Source organism: Anabrus simplex, chromosome 11, assembly GCF_040414725.1.
Source record: "Anabrus simplex isolate iqAnaSimp1 chromosome 11, ASM4041472v1, whole genome shotgun sequence".
Taxonomy (NCBI): Eukaryota; Metazoa; Arthropoda; class Insecta; order Orthoptera; family Tettigoniidae; genus Anabrus; species Anabrus simplex.
The window spans coordinates 97,558,446-97,577,068 of record NC_090275.1 but is presented as its reverse complement, the minus strand read 5'-3'; positions in this window follow the sequence as shown (position 1 = coordinate 97,577,068).

Below are 18,623 nucleotides of genomic sequence, written 5' to 3'. Positions count from 1 at the left end.
TGATAGAAACGGGTACAGTGGTGGATCTACAGCAATACATACACTGTGCCTACAGTATAGGGTACTACCCCTTCACTCCCTCCCTTCTTTCCTTACTGGAGTGGCCTTCAACACTATTCGCTGACTTCATTCCCTTCTTTTCGGCATTGGAGTGGCCTTCAACACTACCCGTTCACTCCCCCATCAATTTCGATACTGGGGTGGCCTTCAGCACTACCCGTTCACTCCCCCATCAATTTCGGTATTGGGTGGCCTTCAGCACTACCCTTTCACTACCCCCCCATTTCAGTACTGCAGCGGCCTTCAACCCTACCCGTGAATCTCCAATCCATTTCGGAACCAGCGTGACCTTCAACACTACTTTCTCACTCCCACCCTCCCCTCCATTTCGGTACTGGAGTGGCCTTCAGCGCTACCCGCTCACTCCCTTCACTCCTTTTCGGTACTCGAGTGGCCTTCAGCACTACCGGTTCACTCCCACCCCTCCTTTTCAGTACTGGAATGGCCTTCAACACTACCCGTTCACTCACTCCCCTCCTTTTCAGTACTGGAATGGCCTTTAACACTACCCGTTCACTCACTCCCCTCCATTCGGTACTGGAGTGGTCTTCAACAGTAGCCGCTCACTCACTCCCCACCTTTTCGGTACTGGAGTGGTCTTCAACAGTAGCCGCTCACTCCCTCCCCTCCTTTTCGGTACTCGAGTGGCCTTCAACAGTAGCCGCTCACTCACTCACCTCCTTTTCGGTATTGGAGTGGCCTTCAACAGTAGCCGCTCACTCCCTCCCCTCCTTTTCGGTACTCGACTGGCCTTCAACAGTAGCCGCTCACACCCTCCCCTCCTTTTCGGTACTCGAGTGGCCTTCAACAGCAGCCGCTCACTCACTCCCCTCCTTTTTGGTACTAGAGTGGCCTTCAACAGTAGCCGCTCACTCAGTCCCCTCCTTTTTGGTACTAGAGTGGCCTTCAGCACTACCCGTTCACTCCCTCTCCTCATTTTCTGTACTGGAGTGGCCTTCAGCACTGCCCATTCACTCTCTTCCCTTCTTTTCGGTACTGGAGTGGCCTTCAACACTACCCTTTCACTCTCTCCCCTTCTTTTTAGGTATTGGAGTGGCCTTCAGCACTAACTGTTCACTCCCCCCGCATGCATTTCAGTACTGGAGTCGCCTTCAGTACTGCGCGTTCAATACCTTCCCTTCTTTTCGGTACTAGAGTGGCCTTCAGCAATACCCTTTCACTCTCTCCCCTCCTTTTCGGTACTCGAGTGGCCTTCAGCACTACCGGTTCACTCCCTCCCCTCCTTTTCAGTACTAGAATGGCCTTCAAAACCACCCGTTCACTCTCTCCCCTCCTTTTCAGTACTGGAATGGCCTTCAACACTAACCGTTCACCCCCCCCCCATGCATTTCAGTACTGGAGTCGCCTTCAGCACTACCCGTTCAATCGCTTCCCTTCTTTTCGGAACTGGAGTTGCCTTCAACACTACCCATTCACTCTCTCCCCTCCTTTTCGGTAATCGAGTGGCCTTCAGCACTACCGGTTCACTCCCTCCCCTCCTTTCCTTACTGGAGTGGCCTTCAACACCACCCATTCACTCTCTCCCCTCCTTTTTGGTACTACAGTAAACTTCATCACTATCCTTTCACTCCCTCCCCTCGTCTTCGGTACTGGAGTGGCCATAATCACTACTCGTTCACTCTCTCCCCTCCTTTTTGGTACTAGAGTCGCGTTCAACACTACATGTTCACTCCCTCCCCTCCTTCCCTGTACTGGAGTGGCCTTCAACACTGCCCATCACTCTCTTCCCTCCTTTTCGGTACTAGAGTAACCTTCATCACAATCCTTTCACTCCCTCCCCTCGTCTTCGGTACTGGAGTGGCCATCATCACTACCCGTTCACTTTCTCCCCTCCTTTTTGGTACTAGAGTCGCCTTCAACACTACCCGTTCACTCCCTCCCCTCCTTTCCTGTACTGGAGTGGCCTTCAACACTACCCGTTCACTCCCACTCATCCATTTCAGTACTGGAGTTGCCTTCAGCACTATCCGTTCACTCCCTCTCCTCCTTTCCTGTACTGGAGTGGCCTTCAACACTACCCGTTCACTCTCTTCCCTCCTTTCCTGTACTAGAGTTGCCTTCAGCACTACCCGTTCACTCCCTCTCCTCCTTTCCTGTACTGGAGTGGCCTTCAGCACTATCCTTTCATTCCCTTTCCCTCTTTTCGGTACTGGAGTGGCCTTCAACACTATCCTTTCACTCCTTCCCCTCGTCTTCGGTACTGGAGTTGCCTTCGTCACTACCCATTCTCTCCCCTCTCCTTTTCGGCACTGTAGTGGTCTCCAACACTACCCATTGACTCCCTCCTGTCTTTTTCGGAACTGGATTGGGGCAGTGTTGATTGTTTGTGTCGGGACACCATTTGTCTGCATGCGTATACCTCAGTGAGTAAAGAAAGTGAACGACAGTGCCCTTCCTGAAATGGACAGGAGAAGCGACGAAGAAGCCTTGTAATGATGAGGGGGTGAGCGTCTGCACTTCATCGCCTCAGTGTGTATCGGCCCATTTGTTTACACTGAAGAGGTGTGGAAACGTTGGGCTTCCTGCTCTACGTTCACCGCGCCTCCACCTGTCACCACTTTTGTGTTCATTGTGCTTAAAGGACGAGAACTATCTTCACATTTTAAAATACTGTAGATTGGATCTCCCTTCGTTAATCCTAAATAAATTTCTTCGCGGCTCCCAACAAGTTCGTTTCTTCTTTCCACTTGCATGAGAAAGGCAGACATCAACACTCATTGAGTGGCAGATCGTCAGTATTAATGTATGAGTTATGAAAAGAGGAGAAAGCTGGATAAAAACAGGGCATAATGTTCGCAATATAGACGTACTAATACAGTGAAACCCCTCACTTTGGAAACCCCTTTTAATTGGACATACACTGACTGACAGAGCAAATGCAACACCAAGAAGGAGTGGTCAGAACTTTATGCCAATTGCAGGGTAGACTGACGTCACTGAGGTATGCTCATGATGTCAAATGCGCCGCTGTGCTGCGCACGTAGCGAACGATAAATGGGACACGGCGTTGGCGAATGGCCCACTTCGTACCGTGATTTCTCAGCCGACAGTCATTGTAGAACGTGTTGTCGTGAGCCACAGGACACGCGTATAGCTAAGAATGCCAGGCCGCCGTCAACGGAGGCATTTCCAGCAGACAGACGACTTTACGAGGGGTATGGTGATCGGGCTGAGAAGGGCAGGTTGGTCGCTTCGTCAAATCGCAGCCGATACCCATAGGGATGTGACCACGGTGAAGCGCCTGTGACGAAGATGGTTGGCGCAGGGACATGTGGCACGTGCGAGGGGTCCAGGCGCAGCCCGAGTGACGTCAGCACGCGAGGATCGGCGCATCCGCCGCCAAGCGGTGGCAGCCCCGCACGCCACGTCAACCGCCATTCTTCAGCATGTGCAAGACACCCTGGCTGTTCCAGTATCGACCAGAACAATTTCCCGTCGATTGGTTGAAGGAGGCCTGCACTCCCGGCGTCCGCTCAGAAGACTACCATTGACTCCACAGCATAGACGTGCACGCCTGGCATGGTGCCGGGCTAGAGCGACTTGGATGAGGGAATGGCGGAACGTCGTGTTCTCCGATGAGTCACGCTTCTGTTCTGTCAGTGATAGTCACCGCAGACGAGTGTGGCGTCGGCTTGGAGAAAGGTCAAATCCGGCAGTAACTGTGGAGCGCCCTACCGCTAGACAACGCGGCATCATGGTTTGGGGCGCTATTGCGTATGATTCCACGTCACCTCTAGTGCGTATTCAAGGCACGTTAAATGCCCACCGCTACGTGCAGCATGTGCTGCGGCCGGTGGCACTCCCATACCTTCAGGGGCTGCCCAATGCTCTGTTTCAGCAGGATAATGCCCGCCCACACACTGCTCGCATCTCCCAACAGGCTCTACGAGGTGTACAGATGCTTCCGTGGCCAGAGTACTCTCCGGATCTCTCACCAATCGAACACGTGTGGGATCTCATTGGACGCCGTTTGCAAACTCTGCCCCAGCCTCGTACGGACGACCAACTGTGGCAAATGGTTGACAGAGAATGGAGAACCATCCCTCAGGACACCATCCGCACTCTTATTGACTCTGTACCTCGACGTGTTTCTGCGTGCATCGCCGCTCGTTGTCGTCCTACATCCTACTGAGTCGATGCCTTGCGCATTGTGTAACCTGCATATCGGTTTGAAATAAGCATCAATTATCCGTCCGTGCCGTCTCTGTTTTTTCCCCAACTTTCATCCCTTTCGAACCACTCGTTCTTGGTGTTGCATTTGCTCTGTCAGTCAGTGTATATTGAATGCACCGTTCAATTTCTTACACAATTACATGTTAAAATCCTCTGTACATTGGACACCCCTCTACTCTGGGCATTGGACAGCCATTAACTGGCAGTTTGGACAAGTTGACAGCTATATTGTTTTGCCGTTTTGTAATGGTTTAGTGCAAGCAATTTTGACATTGTCGTTTGAAATGAGGCATTTCCTAGAGCATTTAAAAATAATAATATTAAGACAGAGTGCCTTTCTCTAATTTGGCTGATAAGTGTAACAATGTAATCGAATCTACACGGTGTGTGACGGTCCTCGATGAATTTGCTGGATCCATGGCGCTTGGATGGATGTCTCTAAAGAAACTATTCTGAAATGTGTTAACGTTAATAATTATAATTTCGTGTGGCTATTTCGAGCAGAGTGCAGCCCTTGTAAGGCAGACCCTCCGATGAGGGTGGGCGGCATCTGCCATGTGTAGGTAACTGCGGGTTATTGTGCTGGAGGATAGTGATATGTGTGATGTGAGAGTTGCAGGGATGTTAGGGACAGCATAAACACCCATTCACGGGACCACTAGAATTAAACAATGAATCGAAGGCCAGTACGTTGACCATTCAGTCAACGAGTCAGACAAACTCATGTCCTCATCCCGAAGTGCTTCAGCTCTTTTCAGGGACACTCCCAGTGGCGGTGAATTTCTTGTACCATTTCAACCACATACCACAGTACCGGGAATCGAACCCAGGCCTCCAAAGACGGCAGCTAACCGTTACGCTACTAAGGCGGACATGAGTCAACTGAGGAACTGAGGTGTCACCCTAAAGTCCTTCGCAGTGGACTGCGAGAAGTTGGTGTTTTGGGTGATTTCGATAATGTGTTGAAAGTCCACGATAATATTCGTGGGAGAAAAGATGGATTGTTTCATCGGAAGGAAAATTGTCTTCAGAAGAAGAAAAAACCAGTTTCTGTCCCCAAGGTGCGACCTTCTCATCAGTGCAGTGTATTAATGAGCTGGGACGCTATGCGTTTGTGTATAACCAACCAGAAATGATTGAAAATTTATTTGGATTCGTTCGTTCGTGATCTGTTTACCCTCCAGGGTCGGTTTGTCCCTCGGACATGGCGAGGGATCCCATCTCTACAAACTCAAGGGCAGTGTCCTGGAGCCTCAGACTCTAGGTCGGGGGATACAACTGGGGAGAATGACCAGTACCTCGCCCAGGCGGCCTCGCCTGCTATGCTGAACAGGGGCCTTGTGGAGGGATGGGAAGATTGGATGGGACAGGCAACGAAGAGGGAAGGAAGCGGCCGTGGCCTTAAGTTAGGTACCATCCCGGCATTTGCCTAGAGAAGAAGTGGGAAACCACGGAAAACCACTTCCAGGATGGCTGAGGTGGGAATCGAACCCACCTCTACTCAGTTGACCTCCCGAGGCTGAGTGGACTCCATTCCAGCCCTCGTAGCACTTTTCAAATTTCGTGGCAGAGCCGGGAATCGAACCCGGACCTCCGGGGGTGGCAGCTAATCACGCTAACCACTACACCACAGAGGCGGACATAATACTGTAGTACATTTTCATATACATATTTTTAGTAGGCATGGAATTCATTGTACTGTATATTAATTTAAAAAACCACTGTTTTTGTTATATAAAGTAAACACTAGCTCAGAGTTTTAACGTAGATTTACGTTTCTCGACAACGGGTACATGGGAGGAAAAACTTCAAGACGCTTGTATTGTTTGGGTAGGACGCATTTTTCAACGAGAGTACTTATTTTAGGCCGGCTCCATGGCTAAATGGTTAGCGTGCTGGTCTTTGGTCATAAGGGACCCAGGTTCGATTCCCGGCAGGGTCGGGGATTTCAAAAATCATTGGCTAATTACGTTGGCACGGGGGTTGGGTGTTTGCGTCGTATTCATCATCATTTCATCCTCATCACAACGCTCACGTCTCCTATGGGAGTCAAATAAAAAACCGGCACCTGGAGAGCCGAAGTCTTCGGACACATCCCGGCACTAAAAGCCATGCGCCATTTCATTTCATTATGTTTAATGCCTCAATTGTCCGACTCGTTGGCTGAATGGTCAGCGTACTGGCCTTCGGTTCAGAAGGTCCCGGGTTCGATTCCCGGCCGGGTCGGAGTTTTTAACCTTCATTGGTTAATTCCAGTGGCCCGGGGGCTGGGTGTTTGTGCTGTCCCCAACATCCCTGCAAGTCACACACCACACATAACACTATACTCCACCACAATAACACGCAGTTACCTACACATGGTAGATGCCGCCCACCCTCATCGGAGGGTCTGCCTTACAAGGGCTGCACTCGGCTAGAAATAGCCACACGAAATTAAATTATTATTATATGCCTCAATTGACAGATGAAAGAGGAAGCTACATCTTAAAAAATGATAATTTGAAAAGTAATTTTCACGAAACAGCGCTTCAAAAGTAAGTCAAAATTTGTGCTAAACATGTGACGTCACGCGCATACGCTGTGTTGACTCGCAAGCTCTGCCATCGTTGTGAATACATAGTGATCAGTTTCTAATAAGTAAGCCCTCAAAACCCTGCGGCCGTTACAATAGTGACAACCTATCGCCATTTCTTTCCCTTTCCTGCACTGTCAGTGTGTTTTTGAATTACTTTACACCCACCCTGTAGACTGGACATCCCACTACATTGGACACATTTAAAGAACCGTAGGTGTCCAGCTTAGGGGCGTTTCACTGTACTAGATTACTTTTAGCCTGTGGCCTCCGAAGGAGCAGGTCTTTTGATTTTACTCCCGTAGACGACCTGCGCGTCATGACGAGGATGAAATGACGATGAAGACGACGCTTACACCCAGTCCCTCAGCCAGGGGAATTAACCAATTATGGTTAAAATTCCCGACCCTGCCGGAGGTTGCGGAGGAATCAAATACCAATAAACCGAGCTCGATAGCTGCAGTCGCTTAAGTGCGGCCAGTGTCCAGTATTCGGGAGATAGTAGGTTCGAACCCCACTGTCGGCAGCCCTGAAAATGGTTTTCCGTGGTTTCCCATTTTCACACCAGGCAAATGCTGGGGCTGTACCTTAATTAAGGTCACGGCCGCTTCCTTCCCACTCCCAGCTCTTCCCTCTCCCATCGTCGCCATAAGACCTATCTGTGTCGGTGCGACGTAAAGCAACTAGCAAAAAAAAAAAAAATACCAATAATGGTGGTAGTTTTAAGGGGAGGCATAATTGAGCAACCATCCTCTCCAAACAAAAATCAGAGGAAAAAGTAAGAATTAAAGTATCGGCAAACACAAGGAGAGACACACGAAGGGCGTGAAAATGGAAGAATTCCCAGGCCTCGAATGCTCTAATACTAACAGGGTCGGAAAAGAACAAGAGTTGACCAAGGGAAGTCAGATGAGGAAGATAAGGGCGAGGAGCCTGGTACAAGTAACTGGAAACAATGCCTGGCTCAGCGTGGTGGTGGATGTGGTGATGGTGATTATTGTTCTAAGAGGAAGTACAACTGGACAACCTTCCTATAATAAAACTAACGAGAGAAGAAATGGAAGGAATCCGACAATTCGAAAAATGAAGGTATCGACCAGAAAAAGGAAACGACCACGAAGGGCGTGAAAGTGGAAGACTCGCGAGGCTTCAAATGCTCTAATACCATCGGGGTCGGAAAAGAACGAGAATTGACCAAGGGAAGTCGGATGGGGAAGATAAAGGTGAGGAGTCTGGTACAAGTCATTGGAAGCAATGCCAGGACTCAGCTGTAGTACCCGTGGTCGCCAGCCCACGCTCCCAAGTTCAGAGCCTCTGGGGCTCCTTTTAGTAACCTCTTACGAAGGTGTTATTTTACCGCCCCCACCCACAGGGGGAGGCTTAACTTGGGGACCCCACGCTCCCAAGATGAAAGCCCCTTGTGGGTCTGTGACCCCCTTTTAGTCGCCTTTAATGATAGGCGGGGGATACTATGGATGTATTCTAGTGCCCCCTACCCAAGGGAGGAGGGTTGGGATCACCTGGTTGTCAACTCAAGTTTACATGTAGCGTTACCCTTTTAGTCACCTCGCTCAACAGCCAAGGAATGCCGTACATTCCATATTCCCACCAGCGATATATGGTAGTTGTTGTAATGAATAATTGGAGAAAAGGTTCCAAGCATTTTATCTGCAAAGAAATATATAAAAACCTCATAATCCATCCTCAGATTTATCCCGCTTTACTGTTTGCGACTACTTCGTGACTTGAATAAACTCACTAGCATTATGGATGGAGGTGAGCTATCAAGATACGCCGGGGATATTTATCCACGTCGTTAATTAGGCTAACGCTAACATTCTTTGCTCTTTTAATTCACGTTACTTACACTGCATGAAAAATGTTCCACAAAGGAAGACCGTTTATCTGGAAGTCTTTGACCTACGAATCCCTTGTAATAGGTTCAAGAACAAGACGCACACCAGTATTTCACGAGCTTAAGATGATTCATAAAATAGTCCATGAAAAAAACAACTACCTACAAAAGAATGCATTCATACACACAAACTCTAAGATACAAATAAATGGAACACTTCTGCACGCAGCTCATAATGTGAGAACCTGAAAGAGACTAGAACATTTGTACACAATTCGTGAATGTTCGTAAGCGAACATATTTTCTCGATCCTGTTCCTATATATGTTCTCGGTTCCTCTGTTGTATTTGTGATCTCATTAGCAACCGTCGCCTGAGGGCGCCTGCGCGAACTGAGCTTGCTTGTGCCAAGGACCTCAGGAAACAGAGAGAACACGCCGACAATGGCGAAGCCTCTGGCGGTACCAGATTTGCTCAACAATGAACGTTCTCTTCAGTAAGTAAAGAGATCAAGCTCAGAGCGCATTGCCTCTGCTAACAAATGTAGGCCTGCTTGTAGATTCTCTCAACTTACTTTATAATTACTCTTAGGTAAGTACTTGGTTCACTGGCCTTCTGATTAGGTGGGGGGGGGGTGTGGGGGCAAAGATCTTCCTTACTTTCCTCGAACTCTTGCTTTCTTCATTATAAAACAATTGAGGCAGTCTACATAAAAAGGGGCACATAGGTGAAAACTCATTTCTTTGTAAAAGAAGGTAATACCTATATTTGACAAGTGCCTCTGTATAACACTACGATAATATGACCTGGCCAATCACAACGCATTCTCGCAGTGTGTGTGTGTGTGTGGCTGTGGCAGCTTTTATTCCCATAATCCTCTCGCTTTGGTGATGACGACGACTAGTTTTGTTCACGTTGTTCAGCTGATCAGGACATCTATGATCGAATTCGGCCTACTTATGCCATCTGAACCACATAAAATAGAAGAATTAAATCAATCAAAGTAATATTTAAAACTCGAATACGAAATAATACTACTTTTCGCGTTTATGACACCATTAGACTCAACACTTTCCTGGAAAAGCCGTATTGATTATGTAATCAGCAAAATTACCCCTTTGATAGGAATAATGCACAGATTAAGATACAGTAATTTTTCTCATCAACAATTGAAGTGTATATATTATGCAATGATCCACCCACATCTAACATACGCAAGCTTTATTTGGGGAAGATGTAGGAAAGATTACATTAATAATTTGGAAATCCTACAAAAAAGAGCCATCAAAATCATGTACGGATTCCCCTTCCTCAAGCCGTCACATGAAGTTTTTTCAGAGTCAAATATTCTGCCATTCCATAAACAAATTGCATTTTCATCAGCAGTCTTTATGTATAAGCTAGACAGGAAATGAACCCATTCTACTGTTAACTTCTCCCATTTTAGTGAAATTCATGGATATGAAACTAGAGGATCATTAAGGATATATCCCTCTCACTCTAATTCAGTAAAGAACGGAGTGAAAGGCATAGAATCATCAATGTTTAGGGAATATAATGTGTTGCCTCCTGTTATAAAGAACTCTAAATCGGTTATATGTTTTAAGAAAAAACTGAAGGAATATTACTCTTTTACAGATATCTTAATATAATCTCTATATAATTTGCTTTAATTAATACAATAATATATATATATTGTCCATATTTAGTATATCTCTACACTGCATGGTGGGACGATTTCGGCACATAATACATATTTCACCGTAACTATAGTTACGCAAGATAAAGTGAGCCTCTATGGCTGATGGGACGAAGGATTGTGACATCTGTGTATGAAAGCAAGCATTTTATTATATTTTATAAGGTTGGAAGCACAAGCGGAAGCAAATATTTGAAAGTCCTCCAGAGCGGGAGGGAGTTCATTATTCGCACTAAAAATCACACGCAATAATAGCACGTATTTGTATTCTTGTGCAAATAAGAAAAAACATACTGTTACTGGTAAGTCTTCTGCTCATACTCAAAAACACTAAAAAGCATTTTGATATTTGGTATATATTTATTTTAGAAAAATAAATATGTGACTAATTCGTCCCATTATGCAGCTTGATCATGTGTTGGTATGATAACCTCAAACATGGAATGAGATATGCTGCTTACCTACTTTATTGCATTTTATGCGTGTAAATGTCAACGAATATATTCATTCCATTTTGAATTATATTTTAGGTGAGAAACGTGATAGAAAATATCATTCTTGAGAGAGGAGATATTGCAGGCACTTGCATTGTCGGATGAAATTCCGGGAAGATTTAGCCCTTTCACTCTCTCAAGTGGAGTTGTCAATCACCCCAAACCGAGGACGGCGAAGTTTTGAAGTAGAAGGAGACCTCGTAAGGAAGAGGAAGAAGTCCTCCACAACCAGTCCGTCAAGATCGTTTGGAATACTGGCCAATTCACAAAGACACTCGACAATGGTGCAAATTTCCCTCATGCAATGGGAAAACCCCTATATTTTGAGAAAAGTGTGATGTCGCATCGTGCATTACAAACAAAAGGAACTGTTTCAAGGACTTTCACCTCAAGTGAGCAACCTGAAATTGGGAAGTGAACCTTCAAAACAAATATGTCGACAATGCATGGTGGGACTAATCAGGCACATGTTAGTTTCCATGCAATAAATCTCTCAAAATCATTTTAAGAATTTTTAAACTATTTTTCCCTTACTATGGAATAGATTATACATGTCTAGAATTGAAATAAAGAGAAAATTAATCATCATACAGTGTAGGGATATTACAGCCATGCAATATCTGAATATACTTCTGAAAAACTATGATCCTAACATGTAAAAAAAATGTACTTGTCACTTTACAGAAAAGCCATTGTATATGAAATGTAATTATTGTGTTGCCTTAAGAAAGTATGTACTGTATTGTCCCTATCACGAGCCAGAGGATCATCGGACCTTTTGTCACCAGTAAATAAATAAATTAATGATTTCAGGTTAAGTTACTCAGAAATCCGAGTCAGTACAGAAAGAATGAGGATTAGGAATAATCCTTTACTTATTATAATATAATTGATCAATTGTGAAGGATTCTATGAAGTCAGTCATCATTAATTTGCATTTACGACTTTGCACATTTGTAATCACATTAACTTGTAGTTTTGGACAAGTTGTTGGACTTTTCAAGATTGGTTAGCGGAAAGAATGAAGATTAGGTGTGTTATTTAACGTTATAATATCATCGATGAGTCATCAAGGATTCTATCAAATCAATGATCACTGATCGGCATTTAGTCCTGTAGCCCAATTGGCTGATTCCCTATAATTTTTACCTGGCCTTTTCTTAAATGATTTCGAATAACTTGCAATTATATCAAACATTTCCAAATGAACTTACTGATCACGTGTGACCACAAATAGCAAAAATTATTCAAATGAACCTATTCACCACATGTTGAAACATTTCAATCAATAAAGTTTCCCTCCATTTACGGAAAAACAACTGCTAATCAATTGTCATATCTTATATATATATAAAGCCACAAGGCTAACTGACTGACTCACTGACATTAATGTTTGCCCACTTCCAGGTGAGCTAGGAACTTGAAATTCGGCAGTCTGATAGCTTTCAGGCTGCAACCCAAGGAAAAATTCCAAAAAGTTCAAATTTTTCATATTTAGCCCCCTTCCGCTCAATCAATCTTATATATAAAAATGAATATTTGTTTGTTCGTCTCGAGTGGACTCCAATACTACTGGACCGATTTCACTGAAAAATTCAAAATTTGCTATTATTACTCCTCAGAGGATTTAGGAAGTGGTTTGAACGAAATGCGATAGATAGTTATTTTTATGATGAGTGATGTTATCTGTTGTTGTTTGAGTCATCAGTCCATAGAGTGGCTTGATGCAGCTCTCCATGCCACCCTATCCTGTGCTAACGTTTTCATTTCTACATAACTGCTGCATCCTACATCTGCTCTAATCTGCCTGTCACATTCATACCTTCGTCTACCCCTACCGTTCTTGTCCCCTACACTTACCTCAAAACCGTCCAGCTCCATGGCTAAATGGTTAGCGTGCTGGCCTTTAGTCACAGGGGTCCCGGGTTCGATTCCAGGCAGGGTAGGGATTTTAACCATAATTGGTTAATTTCGCTGGCACGGGAGCTGGGTGTATGTGTTGTCTTCATCAGTTCATCCTCATCACGGCACGCAAGTCGCCTACGGGTGTCAAGTCGAAAGACCTGCATCTGGCGAGCCGAACATGTCCTCGGTCACTCACGGCACTAAAAGCCATATGCCATTTCATTTTTACCTCAAAAACCAACTGCACAAGTCCTGGGTGTCCTAAAATGTGTCCTATCAATCTATCTCTTCTTCCCGTCAAATTAATTAAATTTATTACATACGAGCAGTTTTCCGCTGGCTCCGCCCGCAATGTACAAAGTATAGTGTTATTCGTTACTATCCGCACGAATGTATTTGCAAAGTTTCGAGTTAATGCAATAAAGCACATGATCTGCTGTGTTAATAGAATGTAATATTATGTCAACAAAACACTTGAAAAAACATCACACAAAGAAACTGAATTAAACATTCCTTGGAACAACACTAAGCGCGAACTGTTAAAAAGTTCTTCAAAGATGTTCGTCATGGAGCCAAATGTACTCATAACTTTTCTCAGAATCTACCAATTTAAGTAGGTATTACCTCAAAAGAAAGTTCTTGATCCACTGAGTGTTTTTAGACCAAAACTAACTGCATACCTCAATTAGAACGAAAGATTTGATTGCTTCAATGAGAAAAAGTGTTGAAGAAATGAGACGCCAAATTGAATGTGCACTCATAACTTTCCTCAGAGTCAACCAATTTGAATAGTTAAGAACTGAATTGAAAGAGCTTGATCCACTGATTGTTCTTAGGCCAAAACCAACTCCATACCTCAATTATAACCAAAGATATGGTTGCTTCAAGGGGACAAAAAATTGAAAAATCAAATAACTTGAAGAAGGCGGAAGTTAAGTGATTTATAGTACCTGATGATAAATCTGTGCATGAATACCTTTCAGTTAAAAAATGAAGGAAATCGAACGGACAGAATGGCCGGAATGACTGACTTTAGTTTTCGTATTTTTTAAAAAAATATACAGATTAAATTAGTTACAAAGTAGCATCAAGATTTGGTTTGACCTTGCTGAATAGATCGTCACATTGTATCATGATAGTCCGGTAATAAATGCTGTAGCTTACATAGGAGGATGGGAACACGCCGCCATGTTTTATAAAATAGGTACCTTCCTACATCTCCTCCTAAACCACTGGAGCAATTTCAACTAAACTTAGTACACTTGTGACTTACTATCTGGAGACAAATGCTATGGTGGTAAGCCATCCCTAGCGCCCCTAGGGGTGGTAGCGGTAACGGGATGTCATATAAAAATAATCGAAAATTGTGTCGAATTCATAGTGAAGATACTGAGATGAAGGGTGATACTCTGGATGCCATTTCTATCAAAGTTCAGTCCCCATTGGCATAGGGGTGAGAAAGAAATGTCCAAAATGACCGATATTATGTATGTATGTGTATGTTCCAGCATAACTCTCAACCAAACTTGGTACAAATATGATTCACTATCTGGAAAAACATACTGTGGGGCAGGACAGCTCTACAGGAGGAGGTGAAATGTAAAAATAATCGAAAGCGACGGATATTATCCTCGAGTCCGTCATTTTCAGGGTCGCTAAATTGAAATCTGACGGTATGGGTGGCGTGTAAGTCGAAGTTCAGCCTCAATCGGAATGGGGGTTAGAAGGACTGAGAAAGGAAATGTCCAAAATTACTGAAATTACAGACGAATGCGTGTATGTTCCAGCGCAGCTCTCAACCGAACTTAGTACGCACATGACTTACTATCTAGAAAAAAGTACTGTGTAGGTAAGACACCACTAGCAACCGTAGGAGATGGGTTGACATGTACAAATGAGCGAAAAAGACAATTAAGTTTGGAATATATGGCTCTCGGGGTCGCTGAGATGAATTGCGACACTCTGGATACCATCTTTAAGTCCAAGTTCAGCCTCCATCGGCATGGGGGCTGAGAAGGGGTGGATAAGAATATATCCGAAATGACCGATATTTGTGTTGAGTTCACAGTTATGGTGGTCTCTACCCTGACTAGTGACAGTCCCTGTGACAGTTAGAATCGTGTACATCATATCTATTGTGCGAGGCGTAAATACATACAGTTATAAGTTACTTTTATTATTTATTTGAAAGGATCAGCTACTTCCCAGACAATCTGGGCTGTCACAAGGCATAGTACAACGCGAAATTATAATCTCTCCTTTCATTACAACTTGCTTAACGTCGCACAGGTCTTATGGTGATGATGGGATAGGAAAGGCCAAGGAGTGGGGAGGAAGCGGCCGTGGCCTTATTTAAGGTACAGTGTGAAAATGGGAAACCACTGAAAACCATCTTCAGGGCTATCGACATTGGGGCTCAAACCCACTACTGCCCGGATGCAAACTCACAGGTGCGCGCCCCTGACCGCACGGCCAACTTGCCCGGTAAATTATAATCCGAAACTAAAACTTAGAATTAAACATATAACAATAAGTGTAAATTAACAAAAGAGTCCGTAGACTGTCAGTCAACGTCACAATAAAGACATCTACACATATTACTTAAAACAGTTAATAAAATTCCTAAAATTAAATATTCAAAGGAAGTGCCCGAGCAGAGCCGAGTACCACAGCTAATTTACTATAAATCATACCAGATGGCAGCACTTTCGCAAAAGGCAGAGGCCATCATTGGCCATACTTTTCGAGAATGCATTCTGATTAGCCAGGTCGTATTACCGTAGTGTTACACGGATACGCTTGTAATATTTGTCTTTGGTTTCCTTCGGCGTTTATTTCTTTCCCATACTGTAGTGGTTGTTATTATTTAGAAAATACTTAATTCAAATATGAATAATTCATGTAAAGTATGACCTAACCGGCTCATAAATTAAATAAATAGGGACTTTTAACTCAATATTACAAGCCATTTCTACGCAGACAGCATTTTCGGTGGTAAAATTCAATAATCAAGACTTACATATACTGCATTAAATTAAATGTAATCCAATATTAATAGCAAAGATCGAGTTTATAGAAAAAATAAGCAGCTACAATAGATCAGTGTTATCAGACAGTATCGTCTTCAGACAAAAAAATTGTACAGGCTTCTTATATACTTCACTTTCTTTTGGTTGATGTCCAGGGGAGCGGCCTTATTTATGGTGTTTTCTTTTGTCGGTAAAAACATTTGCAAATGCGAAAAAGTTTGGAATTTGCAATCAATCAATCAATCAATCAATCAATCAATCAATCAATCAATCAATCAATCAATCAATCAATCAATCAATCAATCAATCAATCAATCAATCAATCAATCAATCAATCAATCAATCAATCAATAAATAAATAAATAAATAAATAAATAAACAATCAATCACTACTTATTTGCTTGTATGGTAGTCGGCCAGGTGGCAGATTCCCTATCCGTTGTTTACCTACCCTTTTCTTAAATGATTAGAAAGAAATTGGAAATTTATTGAACATCTCCCTTGGTAAGTTATTCCAATCCGTAACTCCCCTTCCTATAAACGAATATTTGCCCAGATTTGTCCTCTTCAATTCCAACTTTACCTTAATTTTATGATCCTTCCTATTTTTAAAGACACCGCTCAAACTTATTCTTCTACTAATGTCATTCCATGCCATCTCTCCATTGACAGCTGGGAACATATCACTTAGTCGAGCATCTCGTCTCCTTTCTCCCAGTTCTTCCCAGCCCAAACTTTGTAACATGTTTGTAACTCTACTCTTTTGTCAGAAATCACCCAGAAAATATCGAGCTGCTTTCCTTTGGATTTTTTCAGTTCTTGAGCCAAGTAATTCTGGTGAGGGTCCCATACACTGGAACTATACTCTAGTTAGGGTCTTACCATAGACGTATATGCCCTCTCCTTTACATCGTTACTACAACCTTTAAATACCCTCATAACCGTATGCATAGATCTGTACCCTTGAAGGTGTGAAAACAACACAAAACAGGACCACATCTCATTGTGTTTATGATCACATACTGCATAGGACATTACTTCTGGATACTGGCTTGTCCAAAATTAATGGAGATAAAACTTATCCCAGTCTGGCAGTAGGTCCACAGCCGTTGTAACTTCAAAAATAGGAAAGGGTTTCTGCACCACAATACCATTGCAGTAAGAAAAAGCTTGGCATTCCCAATCACTTCTTTCTGGTTAATTTACTGTCTGATAAGTCCGAAGTTCCTATCACACTGGGAGAAGCTGTGACCACGAACTGGGAAAAGTTGCACGGCTAACTTTTAAACAGGTGTAACAACATCAGTTTTCAAAACATCCCGCTTGAATCTTTCGCCATTATCAACTAGAGAAAATGGCGGACAAACCTATGCATTCTGCGTGTAATGGGCCCGTAGGTCTATGTGCACTTTTTATGTCGACCGCCTCAATTAATTTACTTTCTTAAGGACCCCTCATTCTTACTCCACCCTGTCAGTTTATCCACTGTATGTATTTTGATAAGATGATTTATTTATTTATTTATTTATTTATTTATTTATTTATTTATTTATTTATTTATTTATTTATTTATTTATTTATTTATTCATCACTGCATGATGTCTTACCCTCTCTTGCAGTGCGTTACTCTTAGTTTAAATCAGTATTATTACATTATATATCATAATTACATTGAAATAATATTAATGCGTTATGTTAAATGTATATACTAAAAGTATCATATGATAACATACTTCACTAATAGCACCAATAATTAAACAAGCCATTATTATTAATATATTCCACGGTTAATATACACCTATTATAAAATTAAATGCCACTTTACTTTAAGTCAGTGATTAACTAGTGGAATAGCAACTTATGCAAAATAATTATTTACATTATATATGGGCTACAGTATTAGGAATATGTGGAAGATTATATTTTTCCATCTTCTTCTTCTTCATCTTCATCTTCCTCCTCTCAGCCGCATAACTCACGTCTGAGTTCCGTGATCTCATGCTTACTTTTGTAATTTTTTTAATGATAATAATAAATATAATCAATAAAATAAAAATATATAAATAAAATCATAAATAAAACTTAATAAAATTAATAAGCATAATTAACCAAAATGTCCGTAGTATGGGCGCCAGAGTTCACCAGAATGGATCCCTCGAATTTAGATAAGAGCATGATAAACTGTATATCCCAGGGCGTGTACATAATGCTGCGTACTGGTACATCTGCTGCAGGCCTTACCTAACTTCCTGAAAACGACTAATTAGGTAGGAACTGCGCCTAGGTTCATCAATAACACTGATTCTAAAATACCTAACTATATTCTTAACAAATTCCGTGCATGAGCACCTCATCAACATACAACATTATACATATATTACACACATAAAATATTGCTGGAAGACTCCATATTTACAACAACAACAACAACAAAAATAATGAAAATCGTGGGAAAACGAAAGCGAGAACTAAGCTACCATTTGTAGATGGTCCGATGAACAATGTACATGTATGAAGATAAATACCCTTCACTGTCTCTATATCAATTCGACTTACCGATTCTCATAATCGGCAGTTATCACATCACACAAATACTGTACCTTGTACTACTGTGTTCACATATTTTAACACTTGTTGTAAAGATATATACACACGTCTGTCGATCCTCAACATATAAATTTATGGAAAGTCTGAGATAGCTTTCACCAACATATAATGCTAGGCCGCCACAAGTGCTACAATACTTAATGCGCAAGCACTCTCCACAATCAGCCACTTTCCACGAACATAACAAGACTACGCTCCACGAACGTTTG